Below are 9,058 nucleotides of genomic sequence, written 5' to 3' on the forward strand. Positions count from 1 at the left end.
ATGTGTTCATACGGTGGAATCTGGGATCAGGTTCAGTGATTCGTGTGCTATACGGAGTCGGAGACTGGGAGTTCTCATGTTCCGGCTATGCAGTGGTTGTAAACCGTGTGTATCGATACCGTTAGCGGCCCGAGCGGATCTTTCTTCGTTGGTATGTTAGATTTTGGATATGATGTTGAGATGTAGACTGGTTGTCTCAGTGTTGGGTTATTCGAGACTACTGTGCCATGGACTATGTCGGAAAATGCCACAGGCCGCGTGGCGAGGTGCATCAGATTATGTTATAGCAGAGTGTGTTGCATTCCAAAGGCCAGCGGACGGCTGGGAAGGATTGCTTTTCTTAATTGGGACTTCGTGGCGGATGTCAGTGCAAAGGTTCTACCATTGATTTAGTTCCGGTATTGAGGGACTTTTCCGGATGCGTTTCTTGTGGCCGAGCATGTCGCCGGGTGAGATTGTGGATTTCGGTATTTATTTGGTGCCGGGCACTGTATTGTACGGCTCTGGCAGGAGTCATAGTAGTAGAAGGAGTAGTTTCAGGCTTCCTGGTATTGATTTCGTTGGCAGGCCAATGTGGCTACGTATTTAGCTTGAGTTAGCTTGGTTAGCCCCGAGCTGTATTGCTGAGGGATAGGTTGATTCGATTGTTCTTGAATTGGTTGGTGATTTGGGAAGATCTATGAGTTGTTTCTTTTTCTGTGCGGTGAGGCGTTATGATTTTCGGACTGTGGGCACATATAGTGCGGTGCTATCGAGATTCATAGTGGAAGTTGAAGGGGGGGACCTCAGTTGTGTTTGAGTTTTGTAGCTTACAACGCTATATGTAGATACCATTATGCACTCAGTATGCTTACGACCGATACTCGGTATTTTGTTATAATGAACAAATTTGGTTCGATGTGCATCTCCCTATGTGAGATATTTGTGTGGATCGCGTGGCACGCCGCCACGGGTATGTTATCTGGATCGGGTTGCACGCCGCAACAGTGTGATGTTGAGAATAGTTTTCCATATGTTACCTTATATACCTTGCTTCCTGGTTTCTGAGGAAAGTCCGTATTGGGTGTTGCTCGGCGAATATCGCGTCGGTTGTGTCCTTTCAGGATTAAATGGTGTATATTACTTGCTTCACCGTTGGGGGTAATGAATTGCTTTGGTTTCATACATCAAATTGTGTGTAGCTGTCGGATTTTGATCACAGTATATTGAGGTGCTTCATGTGTAGCAGTGTTTGGATATGATCGCGCATCGTAGCGAGGCTACGTGGAGTTATGACCCTTCGAGGTAGATTCAGGCATTCTATTTCTATGATGTGAGACGGGGTCTCAGCCTTGTGTTGTGATGGTACTGATGAGCTTGAGGTACAGCTCTTTCGTTTGAGTCAATTGTCATGATTTGAGTATGTTCAGACCGTTTCTTGTTGGTGCGTGTATTATGCAAGTCGTGGCGTAGGCCTGTATTGAGGTGTCGTAGCACCAGAGTGATGTGTTGGATTCGAGGTGATCGTTGGAGTCATTAATGAATACGAACAGATTTGATTTCAGATTGTTAGAAGGATAATATCGAGGTTTGGCCCGGAAATCTGCTGTGGTATTAGTCAAAAGGGAAACGGTTTCATGAATGGTTGATATGAGAAATGATTACGGTTTATAGCGTGTTTCATTTATCGTTGGCAGTATAGGAAACTGTAGGAATAAGGTTTTAGCTAATGAGAGGTTTTCTGCCGATATTTGGTTGTTATGGGCAACTACTGTGAATAGAAGTTATCGTTTCGAGTGTTTGGGTTATGTAGTACATCATATGATTTCACCAAGGTTGCAGGTATGGGTTATTACAGTTGGTTCGGGCCTATTCTGAGTATAGATGTGAGGTCCTGATCTTGTGTATGGTTTCGGAAAGTGCAATGTGATTCTACAATTTATGGTCTAGATGGACTGTGAAATTTCAGCTATATTGTATTGTCGGACCTATGTAAGATAGGCTGACGTGGGATCATCCCGGGTATATGCTTGGTAAAGTTATTCAGCTGTTGGTTAGCTTCTAGGACAACTCTGGGTACGCTCGAGGACGAGCGTTGGTTTAAGTTGGGGAGGATGTGACGACCCGACCCGTCGTCTCATGTATTATAGCCCCGTTTCCCCCATTTATTGCTTCTTCATGTTTCATTTTCAGCAACGAGTGAGTTATAGTTGAATTGAATTGGTTTGGATAGGAAATGAGACACTTAGTCTCTTTAAGGAAGGCTTAAGTTGGAAAGGCCAACCGGACGTTGAATTATGAGTTAGAAGGCTCGGATGTGATTTCTGGTGATTCGGTTAGCTTCGGGGGATGATTTGTGACTTGGGAGTGCGATCGGAATTGATTTTGGAGTCGCGGTGTAGAATTAGGCTTGAATTGGCGAGGTTAGTATTTTGGCGAATTTCGGTGGATGGGTGAGAATTTGATCCGGGGGTCGGAATGGAATTCCGAGAGTTGCTGTAGCTTCGTTAAGTGATTTTGGATATGTGTGCAAATTTTCAGGTCATTCGGACATCGTTTGGTCGGGTTTTTGATCGAAAGTGCATTTCGGAAATTCTTGAAGATCTTAGGCTTGAATCCGAAGTGAATTGATGATTTTAGTGTTGTTAGGTGTGTTTTGATGATTGGAGCAAGTTCGTATGATGTTTAAAGACATGTTGGTGCTTTTGGTTGAGGTCCCGGGGGCCTCGGGGTGATTTCGGATGGCTATCGGGATGAAATTCAAGTTGAGGAAATGGCAGATTTTGCTGGTATCTGGTCTATTTGCTTCTGCGGAAATGGACCGCATAAGCGGTTCCGCAGAAGTGTAATCTTGGTCGCAAAAGCGGTCTGGAGTGGAGTTGGGCAGTTTCGCAGAAGCGGAACACTTTTCGCTTAAGCGAGTCCGCAGAAGCGGACAGGCGGTCGCAGAAGCGGGTTTGGCCAGGAGGTGAGCTTCCGCAGAAGCGGAAATTTGTGTCGCAGAAGCGGCCCTCGAGTTTTAATGAAATTCCGCATTAGCGGACAAAAACAGCAGAAGCGGTTGCGCGGAAGCGGGCGTGGGGACCGCAGAAGCGGAAACCCCTGAAGCCAGTAGGAGTTTTATATTCATTTTGTTCCGCGAGGGTTATGTTATTTCCACCATTTTTAGCGAGCTTGGGAGCTATTGGACGGAATTGAAGGGGGATTTCGACTAGGTGTGATTGGAGGTAAGTCCCTTGGCCTAAATACATGGAACTTTGATAGATTTAACATGGAAATTGGTTGAAATTCATCAAAAAGGGGTAAAGCTAGGGCTTGAGTTTTTGATATTTTAAATTGGGATTTGATAGGTCATTTGAGCTCGGATTTGGGAGTTCTTGGTATGTATGAACTCGTGGCGAGACGAGGAATCCGGTAATGTGAGTTATGTAATTTATCGAGAAGTGGACCCGGGGCTCGGGTTTCGCTAGTTTCGAGATTTCTGCTATTTCTCGATTGTTTTTGATTGGGTATTGTTCCCTTAGCATATTGTGATGTATTCGCTCTGATTTTTGTTAGATTCGACGCGCGCAGAGGCCGGTTTGAGGGGCAAAGGCATCGCGATCTAGGGATTTCGCCGGTTCGAGGTCAGTAATACTTGTAAATGATATCTCGAGGGATTGAAACCCCGGATTTGCACATCATAGTGCTGTATTATGGTGACTTGCACGCCAGGTATGAGCGTGGGGTGGAGCACCGTTGGGGATTGTGACTTGGTCCGTCTCGGTTGTTGATTTTACTGCGGAATTGACTGAAACCTACTTGATGCTATCGTGATTTGGGTTGATTGCCATGTTTTGGGCTTCGTGCCGATTATTTGAATCCTTTAGGGATTATTATCACTATTTTCATGACACTTAGCATATTAAATAATTTCAGTCCTGAGTTAAACCCTGTTTTGAAATGTGCAGTCATATGGCTAAAGTTTAATGACTTAAATTGCATTTTTCTGATGTTTTGAGTTAAAAGCTATTACTTGACATTGCCCGAGTGGCTCATTTGCATGTTCTGGACTGAGGATGGATCGGGCTGCACGCCGTAGCGATGCTATGATGATATTGCGCTTGGGCTGTAGGAGCCCCTCCATAGTCTGAACCCCCATAGTGAGCGCGGGTACCCAAATGGATCGGGCTGCGCGCCGCAGCGGTCATATGCATTGCATTGCACTCATGCATTGGTTCCTGTTTGTAATACGTGTCATGACATTCAGCACTCTCATTTCATTGGCATTCATGCTACTTCTTGCACTGTTTACCAGACGCCCTGGTGTTAATTGTTAGTTGAGTGCTGTGCCCGAGGGGCTGACTTATGTGCGGACTTGCATTATCTGAATACGCATTCATTTGCTTGACTGTTGTAAAAGGATATTTTCAAAAGAGGTTTTTAAACTGAGCCAGATATTTTCTAAAGGATTCTTCACGGTCTTACTGTTTTCTAAAAAGGGTTGTACTGTCCTATATAGCATGATGGAGTGCTCTTACGTGATTTCTTGCCTCTCAGTTATTATTTACTCTTATTACCACTGAGTTGGAAGTACTCACTTTACTCTCTGCACCTCGCGTGCAGTTGCAGGTATTGTTCACCCGGTAGCGGGTTATTAGCTGATTGAAGGTATGGCTATTGTAGTTGAGTAAGGTGACCGCCAGCGCTCGCGGCACCGGATGTTGTCTTTTGATTTCCAGGATTTTTCCTTATATATTATTATTGTACCTGTAGTTGTGTTCAGGTTTCTTTAGATGCTCGTGACTTGTGACACCCCGGTCGAGTTGTGTTGGGTTGTACATACTGGTTATTATTGTCGTTAAGCTATATTTATCTATACATTTATGTTTAATAATTGTTAAAGAAACGGATTGGGTTAGTTGGCTGGCCTTGTCTTCACGAGAGGCGCCATCACGACCGGGTATGGAAATTGGGTCGTGACAAGTTGGTATCAGAGCCTAGGTTATTAGGTCTCACGATTCATGAGCAGGTTTAGTAGAGTCTCGCGGATCGGTACGGAGACGTCTGTATTTATCCTCGAGAGGCTGCAGAACCTTTTAGGAAAACTTCACTTTCTTGGAATTCTTATCGTGCATACTTGATTCAGCTTGAGATATAACTCTTGAAATTCCTTCCACACGTCTGTATGCGCACGCGAGCACTCAGTTCTGTATGTGCCTTGATGGCTAGTGATTCCCCGATCAAGGGGCGAGATGTAATCTCCGTGAGTTTGATGTTGGGCCAGTCTGGAGGACTTGAGGCCGGATCTTTGCCTATGGCTTAAGCACTGAGGTGCTGATTGTGTGAGCAAGTGTTCTGAACTTATATATTCAGTATTGTCCTTATTAGCCGAAATGGCGGTTGGATATCCATGTGATGAGTATGTTAGTACTGCGAGATGTATCCATGTGATCGTGGTAGTGGCGAAGGAGTCTGCTGAATAATAGATGAGCTGTTAAGTGTTCGATTCCTGTTGTGATTTGATGTGTAGTTCGAGTTATTGGCGCGTGAAGAAAATTTTCGTGTCTCCTAGCTGGGGAGTGAAGTGCATTACGTGTGGCGGTATGAGTTCAGACTCAGGAATACTAAATGACTGTGTTATGTGTATGTCGATGGAAGGTGTGCTGAAATACTAAATTGAGGTGAAGCAGGTGGGTTATCTCCTGCGGAGTGTTCTTAAGTGGCATGGTCCCTATGTGTATGCTAGAAAGATCTCATGTGTAATTGAAGAGTACGTGTTGAAATTTGATAAATTCGGGTCGCTCAAGGGAGTGGACTCAACTGGTATGGGGATGAATGCGAGATTTGTAGAGGATTTCAGTGCTAGATGATCTGTGCTTTCACAAAACTTGTAGATGATTTGAGTTTAATCTCATTATGATATTGTGACATCATTAAAGTAAAAGTATTATGGGTTATCGAGTGTGTCTTGATATACGGCTTTGAGCCAAGTTGGGGAGGTTGCTGTTGATTAGCTGATCGCACGGTTATGTGCTATGTTGGTTCCGTTTCGAGATATGCTGGCAAATCAGTTCTAGTTGCAGAAATTGAGCCGAGGATGGCATGAGTGAAGCAAAAATTTCGACAAAGGTTATATTATGTTCCATAGAGTATGAGAATTACGGAATGTCTAGAGTCGTTGTTGGTGAAGAATGCTCGGTGCATAGAGCAGGAAGTTGCTTGGTTGTATTGGGATGCGGGTCTCATTTTACGGTATCGGAAAGCACGAGTGGTTCTGTTCGTTAAATCAGGTAAGTTGTAGATGAATAAGAGTGAATGACTCTCGAGAATGGTTTTAATGTGTTCAAGAATCTACATGTAACACTCAGGTGTTTTAAGGCTGTGTATGTGACTAAAGACAGTGTTTTCAATAGAAAATGTCAAGACTTGTGGTATTTTTAAGTTGATCATGGGATCCTATGTGTCAGTACCTGGAAAGTAAAGGAAGCGAATTTAGACTCGCAGAAAGTTCTTCAGAGTAAAGTATTCAGGAATGTGGTATTTCTGGGAAACAATTGAGAGAGTATTCAGTGGCCTATGGGTCTTAGACAGTGTGGTCTTATGTCCGAGTCTCGTGTGGTAAGCTTGGATTGAGGCATTGCGATGCTACACGAGGGAGAAATATCAAGTGGATGATGAATCAAAAGGGAAATTAGATAGATGGAATAGCTTGATAGTAGACCGAATCGGTATGGTAAGGATATGATTAATTCTTCGTATGTGTTCGAGGCAATGGACTTTTACAAGTATTGTGCAGCAAGGCTCTTGAGTTCTGACAGCTTGCTTGGCTTGGTTCAGGTAGGAGGATTCAGTCCTNAGCGGTCATATGCATTGCATTGCACTCATGCATTGGTTCCTGTTTGTAATACGTGTCATGACATTCAGCACTCTCATTTCATTGGCATTCATGCTACTTCTTGCACTGTTTACCAGACGCCCTGGTGTTAATTGTTAGTTGAGTGCTGTGCCCGAGGGACTGACTTATGTGCGGACTTGCACTATCTGATTGCGCATTCATTTGCTTGACTGTTGGAAAAGGATATTTTCAAAAGAGGTTTTTAAACTGAGCCAGATATTTTCTAAAGGATTTTCACGGTTTTACTGTTTTCTCAAAGAGTGGTACTGTCCTATATAGCATGATGGAGTGCTCTTACGTGATTTCTTGCCTCTCAGTTATTATTTACTCCTATTACTCACTGAGTTGGAAGTACTCACTTTACTCCCTGCACCTCGCGTGCAGTTGCAGGTATTGTGCACCCGGTAGCGGGTTATTGGTTGATTGAAGGTATGGCGGTTGTAGCTGAGTAAGGTGACCGCCAGCGTTCGCGGCACCGGATGTTGTCTTTTGATTTCTAGGATTTTTCCTTATATATTATTATTGGCCCTGTAGTTGTGTTCAGGTTTCTTTAGATGCTCGTGACTTGTGACACCCCGGTCGAGTTGTGTTGGGTTGTACATACTGGTTATTATTGTCGTTAAGCTATATTTATCTATACATTTATGTTTGATAATTGTTAAAGAAACGGATTGGGTTAGTTGGCTGGCCTTGTCTTCACGAGAGGTGCCATCACGACCGGGTATGGAAATTGGGTCGTGACACTACCCCATTTCCCTTCACTAGACTCTATCCCCGATCACTTTCCTTCAACTACCTGCCAAGAAAATAATAACCCGATTAGAGTCACTACCACCCAGATTATACCCCCAGTAACCCTCGCAAACTAATAAAATCCTCCTATACATAACCTTTATGTACCAATGTATGTTCAGACACTGCAAAAACCAACCAGTCGTTACCAACACAGTTCATACCCCTTCTCGTGATGGCATCATCTTTGCCAACAATCAAAACTAGCACATACCTATGGCACATACCGCTACACATGAGCGATATGTTCCACACTTATATGCCGCTTTAGAACCCACCTTCACAGTGCTCGTCATGGTCAGGTTGCCTTATGAAATTGATCAGTATGTAGAAATGGAGAGGGAAGAAAAGTAAAAAGAAGAAGAGTCAGTATCCGAACAGTTGTGAATTTTGAGGAAACAAATGAAAAACCTTCAGTTTACTCGAGGGAGCGAGAGCCTGGATTATAAAGATTTGAGCTTACACCCTGATGTGGACATGCCACTAGGGTAAAAGCCTCCAAAATTTGACATCTTTGATAGGACAGGTGATTCCCATGCACACTTAAGGGCTTACTGCGACAAGCTGGTCGGAGTAGGAAAGAATAAGAAGTTGAGGATGAAGTTATTTATAAGTCATTTTACAGGAGAGGCACTCACTTTTTACACCCTCTAGAACCCGAGAAACTGTAGAGATTGGCAAGATATGGCAGAAGACTTCATGAACCTTTCCGGTTCAACATGGAAATTACTCCAGACAGGTTCGTCCTGGTGAATTTGCAAAAACATCCATCAAAATCAATTCAAGAGTATGCACGCCGATGGACGTCAGAGGCTGCCGGAGCCCAACCCCCGTTATATGACAATAAGCTAACCAAATACTTCATCAGGGCCTAAGACGGAATTTACTTTTAAAAGATGATGGGCATGATGGGGCAGAAGTTCCCCGAATTTGTTAAGATGAGAGACGTTTTGGAGGAAGGCATCAAGTCCGGCAAGATATAATCCATGGTTGCGTTGCAAGTAGGCAGCAAAGATTTTCAGTCTGGTTTCATAAGTAGTGGAAAGAAGAAGAAGAAGGAAGAAGTATCAGCAATCATTCTCTACTACCAGTCCAGTTCACCCTACGGAAACAATTCCTACTCTCTAACCACCCATTCTCCACACCAACCTACTTATGCTCCAGTATATAACATATAACCATATTATAACATCTAGCCACAGTATAACCCACCTCGCACCCGCTTAAATCCTAAACCACCATGACCATACGCTCTAGTTCAGACCACCACCCATCAAAATCGACGCACCTGTGCACCCCAACCTCACCCAAATTTTAAGGAAAGAGGTCCCAAAAACTACACTCTGATTGCTGAACCCTTAGCCTAGTTGTTCGAGAGGGTAAGAAAAGCTGGCCTGATACATTCGGTTG

Source organism: Nicotiana attenuata, chromosome 10, assembly GCF_001879085.1.
Source record: "Nicotiana attenuata strain UT chromosome 10, NIATTr2, whole genome shotgun sequence".
NCBI classification, from domain to species: Eukaryota; Viridiplantae; Streptophyta; class Magnoliopsida; order Solanales; family Solanaceae; genus Nicotiana; species Nicotiana attenuata.